Source organism: Neodiprion fabricii, chromosome 3 (genome assembly GCF_021155785.1).
Source record: "Neodiprion fabricii isolate iyNeoFabr1 chromosome 3, iyNeoFabr1.1, whole genome shotgun sequence".
NCBI lineage: Eukaryota > Metazoa > Arthropoda > Insecta > Hymenoptera > Diprionidae > Neodiprion > Neodiprion fabricii.
This window is the reverse complement of record NC_060241.1, coordinates 16407343-16430649: the sequence shown is the minus strand read 5'-3', so window position 1 is coordinate 16430649 and position 23307 is coordinate 16407343. Positions and strand designations below refer to the sequence as shown.

The 23307-nt window shown below is 37.0% G+C and overlaps 1 long non-coding RNA gene across 2 annotated transcripts; it reads left to right on the top strand.

Moving 5' to 3' along the window:
• The first annotated feature begins 2937 nt into the window (after positions 1–2937).
• Positions 2938–20124, top strand: LOC124177281. Of its 2 annotated transcripts, none has more exons than XR_006869575.1 (3): positions 2938–2986; positions 5730–5981; positions 20010–20124. It is a non-coding gene; the product is annotated as an uncharacterized LOC124177281 (long non-coding RNA). The 2 variants fall into 2 exon arrangements; XR_006869574.1 differs by lacking the exon at positions 20010–20124 and adding an exon at positions 9604–10146.
• The last annotated feature ends 3183 nt before the right edge of the window (positions 20125–23307 follow it).

Below are 23307 nucleotides of genomic sequence, written 5' to 3'. Positions count from 1 at the left end.
GATTTATTAAAAGGTGTTAAAGATCTATATTTGATTCATAATTTTATTACATTTATTAGCTACGGCGTTTCCCTTAATAATGCATTAAAAAAAAAAGGTAAGAATTATATATGGACAAGAAATTTGGTAGCAATTAATTATTTCGAACCGTTTTAAAACGGTGCAATGTATAGTAGACTTGTTCGATTTCACTATACGATGAGTATTTTACTCACAATTAGAAAATTATTTTCCACTATCGTGACAATTATGACAATTTTTTTCACCGCATTAGTAACATTGAATATTTTATTATTCAAGGCTGCATTGATAATGAAGAGTAAAAAATTTGGTTTGACGAATTTGTGATGATCAGTTTTCTAAATGAAACGAGCCATAGTTTATTGAAACTCAATGATTCTGCTAAATTTTTCATCGTTTTTTGAACAGTTTCGAAAAGAAAATCAATGTCGAAGCTCTTGTTCATAATTTTAATCTTTTTTTGTCACATTTCCAGGACGAATATAATAATTTGATCAACACGTGACGTAGGATAATCTTGAAAGGTGAATTAGTAAAAAGTATTGTTTCTTAACTTTACAACCCCCTCAAATAAAAAATTCTGAGAATGTATAGGAGTATGGTGCAGTTTGGTCGGAAAAAAAGTTGAACAAAAACGTAATGCAACGAAGATTTAAATAGTAGGCCAATCTAGTTAAGTACAGCCGACTAAAAAGATTTCCATGATACAGCAAGAAATTTTAAGACACTGAGTGCAAACTGTAAGCATGGCATTATTTTAACTACATCAGAGAAATCACATTATTATACCTTATTTTTACATTCTTAAGAACGTAAGGTTTCGGTACCCTATCATTAATACCTATTTATACACCGTATTATAAAGTAAAGTATATAAATATCTTACAATTTGGTATTTTTCAACTACGATGATCAATGGAATTGAGCGGTGGCCCGAATGAAATTGTAACAATCAAACGACGTACTTTTGGCTGGTTTTAAAAAGTGAAATTTTTTCAGATAACAGATTTTTCTTCCTTTAAAAACTTGGCGTTGGATGTTGTTTATTGATCATTGCGTGATACGGACACGGCAACTGGAATTGAAGAAAAACGTCTAGATAATAAGTAAATTATGCAATCGTGTTTCAAAGCTGTTCCGAGCGTAATTGGTCGATTAAAAGACTGCTGCTGATGCTTGCGGGAATTAAATGCGTAATCGACGTATTAACTACAATAACGATTGGAGGTATCGTAACGAAAGAAAAAAAATTGTGCCAGCAGGTATTGTAAATTACGTGATTATAATAATTTCCGTCAAAATTTTACCGGAGCCCATGATTAGTATTGATCCGAAATTTTACTCTGCGTGTTTCCTCGAATCTGTTTATCTATGCGGGGAACACTTCATTCATATTTACATCTAATGTCTGTACATGCATGATAAATACGTTATGAGTATTCGATGAGAATTACACAGCTGCGTTTGACTGATAAGTTCCGTTATGTTTTTGGGGCTTGAACGAAGCTTGGAAAGTAATTCGTGCAAATGTTGACTATGATACATTTTACGACTGCATCAAAATTGACGCGTTTTCCAAAGTGCGTTTTGTGCTTCGCACTTGCACGATAAGTTCCTAAAATGTATCGAAGGATAAATTTAACGTACATTAGAAAATTTTAACTCCTTATTAGTCGAGTATTTTACGTCTTTGTTGCTGTATTGAGTCGACACGAGATACGAGTAATTAAAAACTATAAATTACAAGATCTCTTCAGAGATCAGCCAGAAACCAGTTTGACTTTGAGTATTTTGTTTTATTTCTTGCTGCCTATTCAGCTGCAAATAGGTTCTTAATGAGCATTCGTTTCTTTCTAATAGAAATTATCTTCGAACGAAGCATAGATTAACATTATTATGACGAAAACTCTCCAACATCACGAATACCGGTAGCTGAACCAACAATTCATTCTCATAGTTTCAACTTAGGAAATTATTCTACAGGTATAACGTACACTAAAAAAGTGTTTTTTGTTTCAACAATGAATTTCGACAGTTTAATGAAACAATCTGGCTGTATCTGAATTGAAATAATTTTATACTTAATTTAAATAAATTGTTTTCCACTTACTCAACACGCCAAACAGTAAATGAATTTTTGAAACAACGAACAGTTTCATTGATTTCATAAAACAATATCATTGGACGAAAGAATTTCGCTAACCAGACGATAAAATAACGTAAAAATTTCTTCAAGTCATCAAAATTTATGTCAAGGCAAACCAGATCAAATCACGTGATGACAAAACCAATGAACCACATCGTGTATTTGAATTTGTTGTATAGAAATGCGAATGAAAAAAAAATTTACACAAAGTTTACATTATCACGTCAATGGCTTGGTATATATAATAAAACGTATTACGTAACGGACGCGCAGCTGCGTTTACGCTAAAGCAGAATTGAATTTACCGGAGATATGAACGCCTGGATCGGAAATGGCCAATGCCACTTACAATACGTGACGCTTGTGCATGCTGACAAATGATGTGAGCAATCGAGGTGGAGGAAGATGAGATGATGGTAATTAGACTGATGAACGGATATGTTCGATTATACCTGTACATGTATGTAGATTGCGCAAACCTGCAGCAGCGAGAATTGGACGATGATGTAATTTGCGTATGCTAAATGTAAAAGTCTAGCTTACTTAGCGACACGTCCTGCGGCGTGCGAGGCGGAAAAGACGCGTGGAATCCATACTTCTGGATCGCAGTTACGTAAGATACGCGTTCGTTTCACACCACGTGTAAGGTTGGATAGAGTGTATGGGGCATTCCATCTATAATCTACCTCACGAAGACCTTGACGAAACTTGTTTTTGTTGGTTGACAAGAATATCCACGTTTAGTGCAGATTTTTATTCGCAGACGTTCAGTCGTTACAGCTGCCGATAGAAAACGTCATCAATCAAGTGTTCACTTAGGTAATACAAATTCAAAAATATAGGTAACTTGGAAAGGAATTGAACAGAAGATAATTTCGATTTTGACTTGAGTTGGAGTATGATGATTAATATGGAGGATCCAAAAAGATTACAAAAAAAAAAAAATTTCATGGCTTGAGGTGAAACAACGTGTGTTAATCCCTTTATTGGATCGGATTTAATTTGAAAGGTTTGGAAATTTGATAACTTTAATTGACAATTATTAATATCATTGGTCGTATATAATAGAATTATACAATATTTTTAATTAATGTATATATTGGACGGGTTTAAAAAATCGACTATTTTTTTTTTAAAGTTACACATTTAATAGACGTAGGAAGAGGAAATAAGACGCCTGTGAAAATTTGAGTCCTTAATGTTGATATTTAGTGGTTCCTGAACGTCATTCTTCATTTTCCATTTCATTAACACGTGAAAATAGTTTTAGTTTCATTTTGAATTTTGTAGCTCAGTAACGAGGCGATCTACATAAAGTTCCGATACATATTTTTGTAGACAATTCAACGCTCTACAAGAATGGTCTCTTATAATTTTTTGATATCGCAACTCTTTCAAAAGTTACTCAAAGTTAAGGTTGAAATCATGTAAAAAATCCATTTTTTCGATTAATAGCGAAAATACTAGAGTTATCACAAAATATTTTGGGTTTCTTTTGTGAAGCATTTCAATCACTATAAAATCGTGTCACGTGACATTGCCGTTGTTACAAAAATTCGGAAGGAAAAAAATTCATAATTTCCAAACTAAATCCGACCCCATATTGAAATTTACACACGTTTTTTTGAACCTGGCACTGAAAGTATTCTGTAGAATGTTGACTCGAAAAAGGATATGATGTTTAAAAATCCAAGGAACCAAAGTTTAAAAAAATCTTTCACGAATTCGGGATCCTTTATACTCTTTTGCATATTATAACTGCTAAACTGACTATAAACTGAATTTTTTTTCAAGCCCAATTTTTTTTTGTATGATCTACAAGTTTCCAAGCGATATTCAACTGCAACTCCGACATTCAACGTTTTCTCGTATATTTCATCCGCTGATAACGTTCAAATGTCTTTGAATGAAAATTTACAAAAAACCACGCATACTCTTATCAATTATCACAATAACATTTCACAATGTTCGAGCCTGCTCTAATAGAGTGCGGTGGCATTGTTTCGGTCAGGTCGATTATCTGTAGAATGTCCCATACAGACACGGAGACAAATTTGTGTTTTGGACTCGAATCTGGCGATAAAACACGCGGTGAAGTTATGCTTGAAGTATTGTTTTCAGGTAACAGAGAGGCGCGCGTTTAGAAATGGCGTGCGAATTATTTCCCCTGGGGTTCTGTTCGAGAAGAGTAACGTTGACTTATCTCGAAAAAATCTCCTTTAAAGGACAAACATATATATATGTATATATAGACATTTAAATATATATACAAGATGGCAATTAGCATAGAACGGACAAGAGTCGACGGAGATTATTATGGCTGAAGTCTGCTTTTTACGTGGCCAAGACGCGCGGAATTACCATTTATGTTAATACCAAAAAAGAAAAATAATGTACTATTCGTATATATCCAGCACTTTTTATGGATATATATTCTCGATACGTAGCGCTGCAGGCTTCGTCCGACTGAGATATTTCGGCGTTCTTGAATTTCTGAGTCTCCGGTAGATCGACATCCGATTGTTAGTTACGACCTCTATGAGATGGAAAAATTTCGCATAAAAAATTGCGATAGGCTTGTAGTGCTAATGTTTACACATCTACGCTGCGTACACAAAATTCTACGTTTGCCATGTTAGTTATCTCCGACGAGAACAGTTTCTGCGAATATATTTATACCTCACACAAACAAGCATCTATCGTAGAATCTTATCACGCCGTCGCCACGTGGATAATCGCGCCTTAATACCGCCGGTTAAACAAATCACGGCTATGCGAACCGTGAATAAATTCCTATGAAGGAAACTGATTGGCCAAAAATGGATTCTTTTCATTAATTTTAACAGTAGAATAGTCGTATATTCGGTATTTACCGATTGTTCAATCAGTAGTTGCAAAGATCTTATTGAAAACACGAACATAGGAAATATTGGAATGGCGAATTGAAGGTTATAGATAAATGCTTTCTCAAATCCTTTTAAAATGGTCAGAAATATAGTAGATTCGTTCGGTTCCACTCTACGATGGCTAATTTTATTCACAAGATCTTGCTGCGAAGAACCAAATATTTTTACAGCGGTCTATTCGATATTGCATCTATTTATTGATCATAATCAATGCTGAGGCAATATTGAAAAATTGAATAATTAACGATTCCAACGTGATAGGAAAAAATTGTTGCAGTGAGTTCGGAGAAGATAATCTTCTGCATAAAGTGAGTCATCGTATGGTGAAATATAAAAATGAATTTGTAACTAAATTTTCAACCATTTCGAAGTTTTTGCTTATAAATTCATGTTTTCTATTTTCATGTTCTTGAAAAAACCTCTCCAGCATACGAGTATAACGATTAGACGAATATTCAAGGCGTACTATCTCGAAGTAAAATTAATCAGAAGTATCCATTTTTAGGCAACTTGCAATTTCCTTAAACGGCTGGACGATGAATGAAAAAATGAAGAAAAAAGTAACCAGCCCCGTTGGAATTTGGTCTCCTTGATTCCGTCGCGCGGTTTATCGCATCCTTTAATCAAGAAAATTAAATTTTATATGTTTTATTCAGAGCATTAAAAAATCTAAACGGGCGCAGACGCGTGACGATAATGCCAAGCATTAGAGCTGTGCCGCCGCACTGTATCAGAGCCATGTGATCTTTGGCGCCGGAAATGGTTGGGATGCTGCGAGTATAATCCAACCACAACGCCGGTAGGTACCTGCAGACCAGCTGATGTTACGTGCGCTGCCTACGTAGCGCGATTTTGCCGGGGGAACAACAAGAAGTAAATCAGAGGGACGCTGACCTTACGAGCGAAGGGTGAGTTACCGTTGCAGGAATGCTCGCACCCACGCCTAGTTAGCTGTTCCAGGCTTCATTGTGCAAACGCCAATAGCACCGAGTTGCATCACTGCAGCTAGTGCAGGCGCAGGCGTAGGTATGCCGCATGCACATCTCTACACCTACCGCATTCACAGCCGTGAATAGAGAACGACCCAATACCTCACGAAAGGACCTGTCGAAGGGAGATAGTGAGACTCAGGGGGAGTTCACTCAATGCTTTTAGATGGGACCGAATTTTGGCAGGCTGCAGGAGTACGCTGTACCAACACAATATTGAAAAATTCGCAGTTACTATATTTCTATAGTTATTTCTTGCTAGAGTATAGTAACATGTCGGCATTACTTAGGATGTTAAGAGCGCCCTCTACCGAGTAATGTCATTGGAGGAAATTTAAGCGCAGAAGTTTAAATGAAAGAGAATATGATTTTAAAAATTGCAGTTGTAAATAGTTAAATAGCAATAAAAGTCAGCTCCAAAAATAAATAATTTTAAATAAAAGTAACAAATCAATAATAAATAGTAAATGACAAATAATGCTCGAAATCACAAAAAAATTCAAGATAACCAATGTTTACACATGTAATCGCAGTCGATCGCAGTAACATAGGATACAAGAATGGCGGAATATTATTTTCCGGCTGCACATGTGCACATTATTATTATTAGCAGTTCTACCACTCTAAAATATTCACTTCTAGTAGAATTTTGTTTTCGTAACTTGTCGCGCCTTACTCCTGCAGCCTGCCAAAATTGTTTGGAGTGGGGGTAAAGAGTGAACTCCCCCTGGTGAGACTTATCGTTAGCGGATTGAATGCTCTACTGCGCGTGCGCGAGCTTTGTCGTCTTTACGTGCAGGCTGGCCAACTTCAACCTTCCGCAGTTCTCCAAGCTTCAACCGTCGATCGCGGCCTTTGGAGGTTATGTAGGTGATCGGAATCTTTTAAGATCAACCCCAGGTCTCGAATGATTGATGTAACGATTAGAGAAGATTTGGCAGTCTGCATGATAATAATGTTATTTCAATTCTCCCAATTGACGCAGGAAAGTTTTCACATCTCGTATCCTGTCTTGAGTAAGTTGGCTCCCTTGACTTGCAAACGAAAATATTGCCATGATACGATGGCGTCTCAACCGACTCGATGAAATTTTTTTTTTTTTTTTTGCATTTGTAGAGAGTCTTTGCTGGAGAAAATTTACTTTTTTGTCGACATGTGAATAGTTTGAATTAAATTTTCAAGCACTGATAGAATTCGATATACATTCATTGAATATTGATACTTAAATATGACGATTATCAATGATTATTTCTGCATTTTTTTACGAATAGCCAAAAATCCTCGTCGTACCCAACGTTTTTTTGACGCTATTAAATTCGGTAAACCAAAATCATCCCGTCAATTACCAAGAAATAATTTCTCATTACGTGGTGTTAATTGGTCACATTGACGGAATTATTCAGTAATAATTGAAATGTAGAAACAGAAAAATAATTCAAAAAATTAAGCTCAATTGCATTAAGGTTCCATTGCCATCAAAACGGTAAATTTCCTTGCGATCACATTTATGATTAATTAGTCATTGACTTTCAACCGCCGTTCACTGGAACTGAATGACATTTCGAGAGGGGAGAGTACAGAAAAAATAAAAAAAAATTCGTCTCTCGCAGCCGGACGATTCCACTTCTTAGTGGAACGTGATTGAGGATACATGTGTGCATGTCACGCTGCAGATCGCGATTGCGGAGAACTACGTAGTAAATTATAAAGATACCGGCACAGACGTGACTAATAAGCTGATCGTGAATTAGAGACGAAGATTGATTTCAAAAGCATAAGCATATTTTGAATACCTACTCACGCCATCTTTGTTGTGCGCATGGCACGCTGGTCTTACGTGCATTCATGCTATATGAACGTATTACACCTGTGTTTTCCTTATACGACTCTGCTTGTGTTACGTACAATTATATACCTACACTGCGCTGCATGTTGGTTACGTAATCATGTGATGTATAGTTTGTGGAAAAATTTTAATATTTTACAACGACGCGTTCGGAGTCTGCGGTTGGACCTTTGCTGCAATGCTAATCAACCTTACAAGTTTTGCTGGTAATATATTGTACATGTACTCATTTTATTTGCCACTGAAAAAGACGGACTCGCCTCGCTTCAAATCTCAGACGTTCTTATAACTAGGTGTTGCTACCTATATAATATACGTCATCTGTTATTTCACCCTGGAAAACAAAATTATTTCTTACAAGACCCTCATGGCCTGTGGGTGCTGCGAAAAGTATAAAGGATTTTAAATATTTCGTACCGAGAGAAAACGGTCAAATTTGTTAACAAGCTGAGCGAGTGACTGCGCATGCGCAAAATAATGGAGATCTATTGGTCGGCGAAATCACATCGCGGCGATATTTTCGTCAGCAAAGTAGGGCAGCCAACTTACTCGGAACGACGCATACGATGTCAAATTCGTTGAATTGAAATTATGTTGTTATATTTGAGAACGGGTAGAAGTAGTTAGTCAGTTGATAATAAAAATTTGGCTAGTCTGCTCGAATCGCAAAATCATCTATTTGAGATCTGGTTATCCTAAAAATTCGCCTCGCTATACGTAACCTTCATAAATCGCGTTTGATAATTGAAGTCTTAAGGTGGCCAGCATGCATCGACGTATTAGAGGAATATTGTAGGAAATATTGTAACCCATGCCTTGTACGTTGCATATTATATAGTCTATGGTTTTTTGGCGTGTGGTAGCAGCCCTTACTTGTGTGTGAAGCCACACTGAGCTTCTTCGTAATAACAAACTTCCAAAATTTACGTTAAAAGAAGACGTGAGAGTTTCTTTTCTGATCTATACCTCTCCAACAATTATGATCGCAATTCGAAATATCGTATTTTTCACAGCTTAGCTGGTTGTATAAAAATCTAAACGTTGGTCCTTTCTTCAGAAAAGGATCGGTAACCTTCTGAAATTGACTCACCCTTACATTGATTTGAAGTATCTGAGCTCTGAATATGAATCAGTTGAATCCTAGTGATATAGGCGAATAACTATTAATTTCTGGTTACAAACATATGCAACGCGAGAAATTTGTAATTGTAGTCACTGTATATTCCGTAAAATTATTTTAATTTTTTCTCAAACCGTAAAAAACATATGGTTCTGGGTACAAAATAAAATGACTTTTGAAACTGTAACCACCGAGTCTTACCGTTATGGCTACTCATACAATATTTTGAGGTAACTATTGTAACAAGTAATTGTGGTCGGTGCAACAATAAACTGTCGTTGAGGTTCCACTTATCTGAAAAAATGTAGTGAGCTTTAACAAACAGATTTAATGTTGCAACAGCCAAGAAATGAATCATCGAAAATTATAATTATACATTGAATAATTGGGTGCCCAAGTTTTCTTTGTAATTCGAACAATACTTGAACCGTTATTGTGACGATCATACACATTCCGCTAAAATTATCTAACAAATGACATTTTTCTTAGTATGCCACTGACTTTTCCAGCGGTACACTTGTAACCGAAAACCGATACCTTTCCCTGATATCGATGAATTGAATTCATGTTTATAGAGCGAGTTGCGACGATGCGTCTTCCGCTGCAGAGCAACTGATTGTGAAATTGACCCGCAGTCGTCACTGCATTTGGTCCAGCATAGCCGAGTCAGTCGCATACCCAGAAGTCGTTCTCGGGATGTTTACTCTCGTGATGTAAAAAGCTGATCTTCGGCTCGAGTCTCATGCTTCTCACCGCCGTCATAGCGATCTCGGAAGGGCTTTGTCTTTGCTCCATCTCCGTCTCCTTTTCTTCTGCACCTCACTTAACTCTCTCTTTCACCGTCTTACGGCAGAGACAACGATCGTGATCATATTCTTCGTGTCCATTAGACGTTTCCGTTGTACGCGGAAGCGCCGCGCCGCATCGGCCGCCTGGTGTCCCCGTCAAGGGAGGAACGATTCACGGATTGGAAAAAATCGGTAGACGATTTGAGTCGTCGGCGTTGCTTCTGAAAAAATTTTCACAAGTTCCGTCCACTTGATGAAGCGGCTGGTTCTTTTGGATCAAAATAAGCCAGAAGTTTATGCATCCCCAGTAAGGCGAGCATCCAATTACATTTTGTAACGAATTATTTTCAGTTGAAAATCAGCTTTACAATTGACAGTTATTGACAATTTTTACTTTTTTTTTTATATAAACGAAATCAATTACAAAATACTTTTGCAAGGTTTGTACCTTTGTATATTGAGAAAAACTGGAAGTCAATTATTTCTGAAAATTGTAACCGATTTGATCGTTTCGATTAGATAGTTTTTTAATCTGTAATTGTAAAAGAATCTAAAACCTTATTATCATTGTAATTGGTAATCGTATAAGATTTGAATATCTATAATTACTTTTCTAATTTGTATAATGGAGCAAAAAATTAATAACAAATTACAAAAGTGACTTTAAAATAATATTCGGTTATTTTTGAAGATTGCAATTGATCCAGTATGTGATTCGTTATTCAATTACCGAATGTGAAAGTAATCTGTTATTGGATTACAAAAGTGATTTGTTATTGGAATAGAATCAATTACAATTCCAGTTAATTTATGTAATTTGTAACTGAAAATAAAGTGATTACTTTTCGCGATTTCTGATCGAAACGGAACCAATTAGAAACGTAATTTGTAATTTCTGATTACTTAGCTACAAATTTGCACAATATTGCGCTGCTAATGTAACCATAAATCGATACCGAATATTATCGCAAAGAAAACAGTGTTAAGATTTCAAAATCGTACGACGATGCGGCGAACGCGTGCCACTTTTCCTACGTGCAAGTTAAATTTCTAGTTATACAATACGCGGAGCATCCGACGGTGTTCACGTCATGCGGATTCAGGAAGCAGTCGTCTTGCGCAACCATGCGTTTCAGAGATGCTTCACCATCGGAATGGGAAGGATCAGGCGTGTAAGTCTGCGGGAATACATGCGATGACGGTTGCCGAGTGAGAACACAAGCTCGTTTGACGTATTTGTGTACGTAAGTCACTTCGCTCTGCGTTGTTACTGCTCGATAAGTATAATGAAGAAAGTTGCTCAGGAATTTATAGCTTTTAGCGCCGACTGTTTTCATCTCGTAAAGTACGCATCGACTAGACATAACTTGTCCAAGATATAAATTTCGTATTTGCTACGTACGTATTGTCATGAGTTACATGTAGGTATGCGAAAATTTTCTCAAAATTCTTCGGCACCAAAAATCCCAATGGCGAAATTGAAGCATTTGTCAGTATACATGAATGAAATACATGGCATTTAAAACTTGACAATCAAACTCGTTTGACCGGCCTTGTTTATGATATATCCACAAAATACTAGTTTTACCACGCACGTAATTTGACCGTCACATTTGTTTCAGTAAAATTATATCTAATTAGGTCATTTTTCTCGTAACAACAAAAGTTTATAGTTGCGGTTACTATGTAACGTCCTTCACGTTCATTTTTCATCGTATCTGCAAAATACAGTTTTGAGTACAGAATGAAAATGAATTTTGCTGCTGTAACTAAAAAATATAGTATATGTCAGACACGATTCTTTGTGACTTTGAACACTCAAACTTTGTTTTCTTGTAACTGTTTCGGTAATACAATCTTGATATAACATCAAACATATTTTGAGGTCTGTTAAATTGAAAAAAATTTCGTAAGCCAAGCGAACAGGGTTTGATGTTGCGTAGGACGAAAAATGTAATATTCACAGCTGTAATCCATTATTTTACAACAAATTCCGTGATTCTTTTGTCGGTATGAAGTTTCTTTTGTAGCGAAACGATAGTCTCTAATCTTCGCGATATTTCCACGTCCCACGCCTATGTGTGTTTGTGTTTGAGAAGATGTATGAAATCCCAGCAGCACACAGGTAGAGACGATGAGAGTATATACGATTGTACGGCGAACGAGTCTGACTACCGCGTCGTCATCCTCGAGAGAATTATCGTAAGATTTCCTCCATCGTCCCTCCCTTCCACTCGTTCATTCTGCACCACGGAAGCTGATTATTATTTACGATTGTCATTCGTTCGTCGCGGTCGGGTAATAAAATCGATGACATAAGCGCAGAGCATTATAAACGGTGATTGTAAGAGGAAGGGCTGAGCGAAATGAAATATTGACAAACGAGAATACAAGGATAATGTATAAAAGTCACACAAGCCGACTGGAACAAATCATTCCTTATCCGGCTAATTAGTCATTACCAAATAATTGCCTGATAATTATTCCCTTGCCGCTTGTATATCGTATCCCCCAGCCTCGAGTGTATGTTGATATTGCACTTTTGCCACTGCACATGCAGATGATCGTGAGGCAATCAGCTTTGGAAATGATTTGAAACTTTTTTTTAATTACAAGGTATTTGCTTTTTGATTTAAATCGTCGGAGCGCTTTCCTATATCAAAGAGAATATTGTGTTTAAGAAGACCAAAAAGCATGATTCCAGAAATCAAATCCAGATGTTCAATTTGACAGAAATTTGGTTCAGACGTTTTTTGAGCTAGTGAAATACGTTCGGTATTCGTTCTATGCCAAAATGCAACGCACAGCACTGCAGATTCGTATAATGCTAATGCTTCCTCGCAAGATTGATGGTGATTTTTCACGAGAGTTCCTTTCGTGATCATACGTCGAGATTTGAATGTCACCTTGGAAAGGACGTTGCAGCGTTCTCAGATATAATCACTTGTTTGCCAGAAGACTAGGTCACTTGCGTAATGGCCTTTTCGTTATTCCATTGTGTTATTATTCCTTTTTCTCTTTTTTGCGGTGATTTTAATTGAAACTAAACGATATTGCTGCCGCATGTTGACGATGTACGGAAAGTGACGTGACTAAATTCAATTCTTTCGTTTTTGTAGGTTATGTATAATTTGGCACGGTATGCACTATGTAATTTTATAGATTCTCTATGTACATCATACAATATACACATATCATGTTATTTTATGAATTTATATAGTCTATAGTATATCATGAGAATTAGGATTGACAAGGATTAAATCACACGAACACCAAAAATCGAGTAACCAAAGAAAGGGAAAACCTTGTAAAGAATGATATATCGTTATGCGTCACTTTACAGTCAAAAGATATTTTGAAATCATGTTTTTCTATGTTTGAATAGTTATACAGTACACATCAAGATATGTCAATATATATAATGACATAATCGCGAACTGCAATTATAATAATGAATCACACTACTGAAACATCGAAAATGGAATCTGCGCCGAAAAAGCATTGGATTAATTATAAATGACCGAAAAGGACGTGATGGAATTTGATAGGGTTAAATCTTATTGAAACAGTACCTATCCATTCAACACGAAGACAAATTAAATACCGTGGAGGTAAAATTATCCCATCATCTCTTACATATAGTATCAAATGTAAAATAAACTATTCTACTATTCGGTATAGTATCAAGTGTATATTAATTGTTTCTACAAGTTTTTAATTCGTCATAGTTCATTGTATTGAATTTTTTCCAAATACCCCGAAATAGATTTTAACTACATCTTTGTAATTATGTATTAAATAGTGGGTAATTTATGTCTGAAGCTATTGGACGTTCCAAAACACGATAACTTTGGGGTACATTAAGAATGCGGAAATTTCATCAAAAATATACATCTTAGTAACCCCATATAATTAATTTTCCAAATATGTCAGTATGGAATAAAAAATTGGACAGTATTGGGATGGAAAATATATTGCTGTGACATCTGGTGGAAAAATAATGCCTTACTCTAAGTGGGCTATATTTAATTTTGAAAGCTTGTTTCATCGTATTTTTTGCGGTATATCGATTCCTCGCCAAATAACTAAGGCTTCATAACTTGCACCGAGTTCCCTGTAGCTTCATATTCGCGTAATTGACCAAATACAATTTGCTCATAGCCCAGTTCTCGTCGCCATATTGCTAAGCTACGCTTCTATTTTCGTCCTGAATATCAAACTTCGTGTTGTTTTTCAGTCTGAAATACATTTCAATATTTTACCAAGCTAAACTCATTTGATTTCGGTACCATGAAATTTCCATTTTCCATTACCTATATTGAATTACTTTTCTGTTTACATGGCTGAAGAGTGAACGGCGCAGTTGTCGAACACACATAATATACGTACGATTGGTGAATAATATTCAAGCACACATGGGTCCCAAAACGGCGTTTATTCGAGGTTTTATCTCGCGTTTTCAAGGTCTGCGGTGTACGAAGCTGGTTCAGGCTTCCAAGCCTGCGGCATTTCTGACCGGTCCGAGTTCAGCTCTGATCAAGGGGGCTGGTCACGAGACAAGCAATTTTCGAATTTCCGGAGATTATCGAATTCCTGTATACATAGAGATGGGAGTTTGCGTATGGCGTTCTTCCAGTGAGGCTGCGGTAATCTTTGCTAATTTCTTCCTCGCGTAACATAACTTGAAGACTCCCCAAATAGAAAACAACTTTACGTCAACTTAAAATACGTGCCATAATAAGACTGTTTTAAATTTGGAAAGTATATATATTTTTTTTTATCGAATACAAAGTAGAGACATCAATTGTTGTAGTATATAAAGTACATCCGAGTTATATTAAGATTTTCAGCTCAATTGTAAGAGGTGCGTCATAGCATGTGAAAATAATTATACTTACTTATTCCAGTTTCTTCGCAATATTAAAATATGATAAGTTTTTGTTACGTTGGAATAACAAAAAACTAGATATTAGCAATATTAAAACGTTTGTACGTTTTATTCAAAATCACGGACTAAAGTTGACTATTCGAAGTCTACGACAAGGAATATGTTATTACTTATATTCAAAAGAAGTGACTTTAATTACTATCAAAACGAATATTTTGGAAATTGTACAAAGAAATTAGAATAAGTGTACTTTTTTTACTCCACGTTATTCAATATACTTTAGAAGGATTTTTAATTCGGTAAAAACTAAGGTTCGGACCTTTTACAGAAATTCGAGAAAAAAAAATAAAAAATATTGCGCTAATCTGGAACAGTTTTTACCTAAATATTACAATGTTCCCGGGACTTTTAAATCGGGAATTCCGATATTTTATTCAACAAGGCTGATTTCTTTTGTGCGTAACCTGATTTGATTACTTTCGTCGTTCAGACAGCGCCGACGTCAAGAAGCGATAAAAACGTTTAACGCTGCACGGTCACACGGTTTTTCCTACAAATTTATACTGTGTAATTCTGGGTGTCTAGTTTTTGTCTTCAGCTACAGCATTTTTGTTTAGGAAAAAATTATTTGAAGAATAAAAACACGGTGAAAAAAGAAACAACAGGAAAAGTATTACGCAAGGAATGCGCGTGAAAGGAGAATCGAAGTACGTCCCAGACATCTGTCGTAACGGTGGCGTTACACTTCTGAAACAATTCGTCGCATCTGAATAATTCATGAAAAATTTTTGCTTACGTCATGGTTTAGATATACAACACGAGAGGCGTAAGTACGTGCAGCAAGAATGATATCGTGCGAATTCGTTGACTTGAACCAAATTCGGTTGAGGCTTATAAATTGCAGGTCTGTAGTGTAAAATTAAAATACCGCAGACGGTACTGAAAACTCACACACACACACATATATATATGTATATTAGACTGGGCCAAAAAAATTGACTATTTTTTTTTTGAAATGAATGAAATTTTGAATGAAACTTGAAATTTCAATTTTTTCTTCAATTTTATTTGAGAATAACTTTTGAAAAATTAAATTGAGGCAAAAATATTAAGAGATCTTTTTTGTAGAACATTAAATTTCCTTTAAGAATCTGTCATGATCTTTTTTATACATTCATTGATTCGTTAGTCACGAAATTCCAAATTAAAAAAGTCAAATCGAGAAATTATATCAATTTATTAAGCTTAATTACTCGGAAACGGCTTGTCTGACAAAAATCTATAATCAGACCTTTTTTGTAGGGAATTTAATTTTATAAAGGGATAAGTGAACATAAATTTTTTCACTTCAATATTTCGACAGTTCTGACGTAAAACATCAAATTATTACTAAAAATCAAAAATAGCGATGATAGACCTCTTAAAGTTAATATTAAGGGCTTAAAATTTTATGAAATTTTTATTTTTCCCTTCTGAATGATATTCTCAATATATTTTTCAAAAAAAAAATAGTCAATTTTTTTGGCCCAGTCTAATATATATATATATATATGCATGTAGTTTAACATAAGTTTTTTTTCAAGTGACTCGCAAGCCGCAAAACAGGATCAATTCGAATCTGCCACCTGACTGCAAGAAATCTAACGTGGGTGGAGAAAGTTGTACAATATAAGGAATAAAGAAAAAAAAAAAAAATCAATAAATTTCGAACATATTTGTAACGCAACAACTTGTTTCATTATATAATAGAAAATCGAGTGGTTTTTTCTCACGAGTTGGACGCTTTTTATTATTGTGACAAAATTTCCGAAAATTCTTCTATAAAAATGAACTGCAGTACGAGCCACGACCGGAAATGGATATTACTTTCGAAACGTTTTGTTGAAATAGCCAAGCTTTCAGTTAATTATTTGTGGAATGTGTGCCACTGCAGGATACTGAATATTTTTCACCATTTTTCATAGTAAATTGGTCCGTGTTGCGGTAAAGATAGCACAGTTAGAAGAGGGGCCAAACGCAGACTAAAAATAACAAAGTCGAGTGGCAATGGCAAGAAGTCGAAAAAAAGACTTTCACACATACTTTGAACCTTCTTCTTATAATTTCTTGTGCCAATGATCAAACAGTGCAATAATATTTTTTTTGCGCAGATAATTTTCGAACGTCCATTTTGCTTGCTTATTTTATCTAATGGTGTCACTGCATATGGGCGTCTAATGTATTGCGTCATGTATCGTCCACAAATGGTCGCCAAAGAAGCAATAGAAAATGATTGCGTTAAGATCCACATATTTCAAAATTAACGACATGATGTCATACATACATAATGAATTTAAGACTTTGCCAAAGAAAAATATTTCGATTGTAACTTTCACCATAAAATGAACTCTTACTGAAATCTGCAGGATTGATTGTACTTGTTGCAGATTGTTAAGTTTGAAATGAAATTCGATAAAAAGAATTGATAGAAAAAAAAAAAAAAAAAAATGCTCAGCTTCTGGAAATCTGAACTTGTGAGCAAACAGTTTCAAGTTGGTTTCAAAAAAAATTCGTCACTGAAATCCCCGTTAAAATATTGTCATACATTCCTGGTTAGACTTTACGATGAATAAACTACGCGATGGAAATATTTCATTATTGAACGTTGTTTGAGGCAACTGCAGCAGTGCAACTCTTATACGCATGTATAGATTTCGCGCGGCGTTTCAAAGTAAATGGTAACCTGCATCCAGCAACCGAACTTGGTTGGCATAAGTGCCAAGCCACGTTTAGTTTCCTGCAATCCTCGCGCGCCGCAGTTTCCAAATGACCAATTAAATTTGCATATCAGCTACGTTGATTAGTTTTATTAACGGGAAACTCGGTATGTCCGTGTAATCCGATCTTTTTCGAAGAAAATATCTCTTATAAAACCCTTATTTGACGACGCTATAGAGGCTTCTACGTAGGATTTGCACGAGTTTCTCGCTACATTGAACACGAGAGTAAAAAAAAGCAAAGATTTATATCCATTCCTGATTCCCAAACACGTTTGTACACACTGGATCAGTTCATATTAGGATCGTCGGTTTCAGTCAAGTGGATGCTGATAATTCAACTATTAGATAATTGTGATAAGGATGCACGGTAACTAGGGCTATTCAATCAGGGAATTAATTATTCGTAGTCTCCTATCAGTTATTTTATCAATCAATTGATTCATCGCTAAATCGTTCTTCCATCATTTTCAATGAAAAATCTTTTCAGACACATAACTTTCACCGTGTAAAAATGTGCCACGTGATCAATATTTCATAACTCGAATACCTGCACATCTGGTTGTTGGCGGTATCACAAAGAAAGAATATCTTCGTAATCGTTGAAACCGGTTAGAAGTTTAGTGCCTTGGTGGAAATATGCCCAGAGGAAATGGTGAAACTTGGCAAATTGAGCGTTGCACTGCGCTTGCGCGAGTTTTGTCGTCTGCTCCTGCAGGCTGGCCACCTCAAGCTTCAGTTGCCGAACGCGGCTCGTTGAGGTTATGTAAGCGCAGTGCATTTCTTTAAATTAAGTACTTCTAGCAGTTGCAGTGTTTCGGAAAGATTAGACAGGCATTCATTATCAACTGACTGGTGGCTGATAACTGGTACCAGACATCGTAATAATATAATTTTGGTTCGTTACCTGACGGAGGTGTGTTTGACATCTCATGCCGCTTTTTCAGAGAGTTTGCTCCCCTGGTTTGAAAAGGAAAATATTGCTCGGTGTCATTATCTTATGCGCGCGCAGTCGGTCATCCAGCCTGCTTAGTTTCACCGTTTCCTTTCGGTATGTGTACTTTTTAACGGTTTCCGCAGGCGTCGAACCGCGTGACAAGCGTTCGCCACAAAACGCTTGCATCTCACTGTAATGACTCGAGAATATAGTGAATTTGAAAATTATACGCCAACGGTACTCGTCGCGAGAACTAGGCTAAACATCTGTATGAACCTGAACTTAATTTGTCTGCGCATTGTTCTTCGGTCGCGACCCGGTGAATGGAGTGCAGGGCGACCGGAAATAACTCGACTCGGAGTTTTACTCCGATTGGTTAATCTTCTCCTTTCTCCGTACGTAGAAAACCGCAGACAAATTCAATTGTCAAACAGGATTTTTCCGTCACGGTATAATAACCAACAGTTTGGTAAAATAATGCACCTTAACATTGCTTGTACAGTATTCAACTTGAATGACAAAAGCATTTCATTTGAAAGCATATTTTTTGCAAATATGCTCCAGAAAAAACAAGCCAAACAATTGCGTCATCGATTATTAAAGTAGATGATGTACAGTCAGCTGAAGTTGGATAAATACAAAAAAATGAAAGAAAATAAAAGAAAAGTTCAACAGTCTCTTTACATTACCTTCATGCAAAGTGTAAAGTGGTCAGAGTGTCCCTGCACAGTTTGCGAATGCATCAACTCCGTTGAAACCATTTTCAAACATTATTTGCCTTGTTTCTCCCGGGCCAAAGTGCCAAACAAATGTAAATACATTTTCAACTTTTATTCGCCGATGTGAATTTAACGAAACTACAGCTGGGATATGATCAAAAGTCAGTCGAATATATCGCATTAGAGGATCGAGTAAAAATAAAAATGTGGAACAGCAAAGTCTTATACGATAAAGTCATAATTTACGATCGGTTCAATTATTATCCGCGCCAAATCAATCAGACCCGTTCAACAAAGAACGTAGTTTTTCTACTAATTGTAAGAACCCTATTGTCTGATGAAACAGCAGTAAAGAATTTATTCACGAAATTATTTACTTTCCTCGTAGTAACAAACTTTCGCATTGTAGAAGGTTTAATGTTCCATGATATGAAATGAAATAGTATATGACGCAAGAAGGGAATAAAGTCGAAGATTAGTCCCGCGGGTGACTTTATGGCCGAGCGAAGTGATCCCTCCTCCCCCACCAGAATAATATATTTTTTGAAATCGAAATAAAATTTCTGAAAATCTTTAAAAATACAATGAAAATAATTGGCTGGCATTTATCGAAGCAACAGTTGACAGCTGCGTCTTCTTTTTTTTTCTCCCAGGCCGCACCGAAGAATCGTATTATAGTAAATTTAGTAGAATGCGCTTCTCCCTACTTTCTCTTATACAAATACCACATACCGATAGCTAGGATATTACATATCAATCTGTAACATATTCTATCAATATTTGCCACAAATCTCACATTTCGCGCAAAGTTAGGAGAAAAGTGAATATTTCTTCCCGCAGATGAGGAAAAAAATGAAGAGGGAATAATGTGACACTTTTGTCTCACTTTTCAGGTTAAAAAAGTCAACATTATGGTTGAGTAGGGAGAGAAGTAAGTTGACATTGAAATCTGAGGGAGATACCCGCAAGGCGGGTCTAGAGGGTTCGGGGTGTAATCGCCCTATCGTCAATTCATCCCTATGGGAAAGGAGAGAAGTTGAATCATCAGGATTATTCCGAGAAGACATAAGCTGTAACGAGTGAGGCATGAAATGTTCTGAATTCTCGGGTTCTCGTAGCTGCATTTAGAACGCAGTGAAAAAGACGTCCTCGTTCCTCCAGAGAGAACTGGCAATTTACACCTAGGGCCAAAAAAAAGTCATCGGCATCCGCAAAGACGCGGCTAATTGATCCGAAAGAGAAGCCTCCGGCCGTTTTCCAGACTTCAGACAACGGTCAAAAGCCGTTCCGGAATCACGGGAGTCTAGGAGATCAAGTGGTATCCGAGCCGATTCCGAGGGACCGACCAGCAACTCACCGCCATTAGGACCAGGCGCGGTGCACTGTAATCAGGGACACGCGCCCGATAGAAAGGACGGCTTAACCCAACCTTAAAGGTTAAGTATAGCCTTCCTGCGGCTGCCTCGAGGGCGGCAGCGAGTGTCTCGAGCCGCGGATGTAAGACGCATGAAAATTTCGGACCAGTAAAAGCGAGTGAGACATTGGGGGAAATCGACGATTAAATGGACTCGTTATTTTCCGAGTGTGTTCGGGTAAACGTTGAAAAATGAATCGACATGGATCTTGTTCAAAGAATTTTGCTACCGCAGGGATCTAGAATGAAAAGCAGCCAGTCGGTCGGAACTTCTCTTCGATTTTAAGAACGGCACTGTCCTATGGTCATCACTGGGTCAAACAACGTGCTCGTTCGTATCTGACACTTGAAGGCCAGTTGTAAACTCGAAAGAGTGGAGCGCAGTGATCTGTTTGCGCGACTGGCTGGTGTCGTAAAAACTTTCCTACCGACTCTTTTCTGAAGGGACGAAATATTAGGACGAAGCTATACCCGCCAATCACTAGGTACAAAAACAATTTTTTTCCAATGAAATGAAATGCTTGGGTGCATAACTCGAGCTGCGGTTAGGGTATAAAAATGCTTTCGCGTCTATTAGCAGATTCTGATTTCAGTTGACAAGTTTCTTAATAGCTCGTTACTGAGACATAAACGATTTCACATTTTGGGTTTAAGGCACGATGAAACAAAACCGATTTCCAAAGATGAGGACGAGGCTCTGATTTCATTCAGATTTCTTACAAATTATGGTTTGACGCTGAATTCATAGAAGTAGTAAATATATTGCAGTCAAGCCCTACAAGTAATACTTTTTATGGTACCAGAAGCGGATTCAACGTAACAGCTCCATCAGGTTGACATATCGTACACACGCGATGTGCGCTGTACACTTATGTACCTAGAATCACCGACTGTATGCTTTTGAAATTTGATGTTTTAGCGGTCTGACGTCTTAATGATCGTCCAAGTTAACGAATGAATGTATAAGGTATGAATCTCCGTGAACTCTGTATTCACTTAATTTCGACCCTCGTAGACATTTCCCATTCCCAACCAAACTTTTTTTGTGGAGAATTTTTTATTTGGAATATGCCACTTTCTAAATCTAAAAAATATGAAAAATGAAATGCAACTTCTAACTGAGTCAATAATAAATGTCTAAAAAAATCATCAAATATACTTTCAAGTAGATGCCGAAAAATCCTGGAATTATCTACTATCAACGTAATTTCATGGTAACTGGATTCTCTCTTGTTTGCTATCCAACGATATGACACCCGTGTTTGTAAGCCTGTTTACTTATTCATTTATTTAAATACGGTAATTGGTCCGCTCCGTAACCATCCGCCAATGGCAACTTGCACGTGCTGTTTTCCTCTGAAAATAAGCATATGACGTCTTCTTCTTCGTCTTCTCAACCTTCCTCTTGTCCCTCTCCTCTTCCCCCGCGGCCAGAATTATCATACGTATTCAGAGCTGAGAGTAAAGACGCTACTTTTCGAGCTGCAGGGAAATTGATTTTTCAAACTGGGATTTTGTAATTGCAGAAACACGAGTACAATAGTGTATTATAACTGTGACTAATTCACCGGTAACTGAAACAGTCCGGGAGCTCGATGAACTTTGAAAAAAAAAGTTACTGTAAAAATAAGAATCAGAAGAGTTGAAACCGTCATACGAGCGGAATAGACGTGTTCAGAGGTGCAGGCATGTCGGTCATAATGACAAAATTACATTATACTACAGCCTGAATGTGAAAAAGACAGATTCGCGTCGTGTAAAAAATTTCCTGATTACAATCTTTTCCCAGTGCGTTTGTTTGAGGTAAAACAGTAGGCCGCAGTTCCAACGGCGCCAACGGTCAGAATAATATTTGGTCACGCTGTGCGAAATTCTTCGGTTCAAATATATGGCTAAAAACGTGGAAAGGGACGATCAACTGCATAGTGGGAGACGGGACGGCATAGTAAACGCGGGCATGATTAACCAACAAATAAAAGATTCGAGTGAAAGAGAAAAAAAAGTCGATTCGGGTTTAAGGGACCCGTCCGCGATGCGATGCGGTGGTGGCATCTCTTCACGGAGAGCAGGGACGAGAGACTCCTGGTGGAGGATAATCAGGAACCGACTACACTTGGCAGAGAAGCTGAACGACAAAAACACAATAGAACGGCGACGGGTAGCGATAAATTGCCGAAACTAAAATAGGACAGGAGCTTAAATTGGTCAGCTAGACATCGGGCCATTAAAGATTCAGGAGATGTGTCTGGCCGATATGCGCTGCTGCTGCTGCCAGGAGAGCAGTCCTGCTCCAGCCGGTTTCTAGTTCGCCGGTAACCAATTAGAAGGATCACTTCTGTTTTTAAGGACGACTAGGGGTCATCGGTGAAGGAGGTCGTTAGCGATCGGCTTTTTGAAAGAGCCGGGCGCCTTCGCTCATAAGGTCCTGGAAAGGAAACGACGCGGATAAAACGAATGAGAACAGTAATTAGAAGTACACGCATGCATGGAATTCTTGCATGAAATAATTTTTCAGACGGTTTAAATTTAGGTGTCGAATTCCTCCAACCAGCGGAAAATAAACTGCAGAGAAATCATTTCTTCCTCTGTTCCGTAACCGAATTCGTTACGCCAGTTTGCATCACGCAAGATAACGCTAATTGTTCACTCACCACCTGAACTGACATAACAATAAATTATCCTCCGTTAAAGTGAACTCGGCAGTTCAATTTCCCATGCTCCGTTCCGTGTTCGACACTCTTCAATCACCCGCTGCATCAGTAGAGTTATGGGTAGCA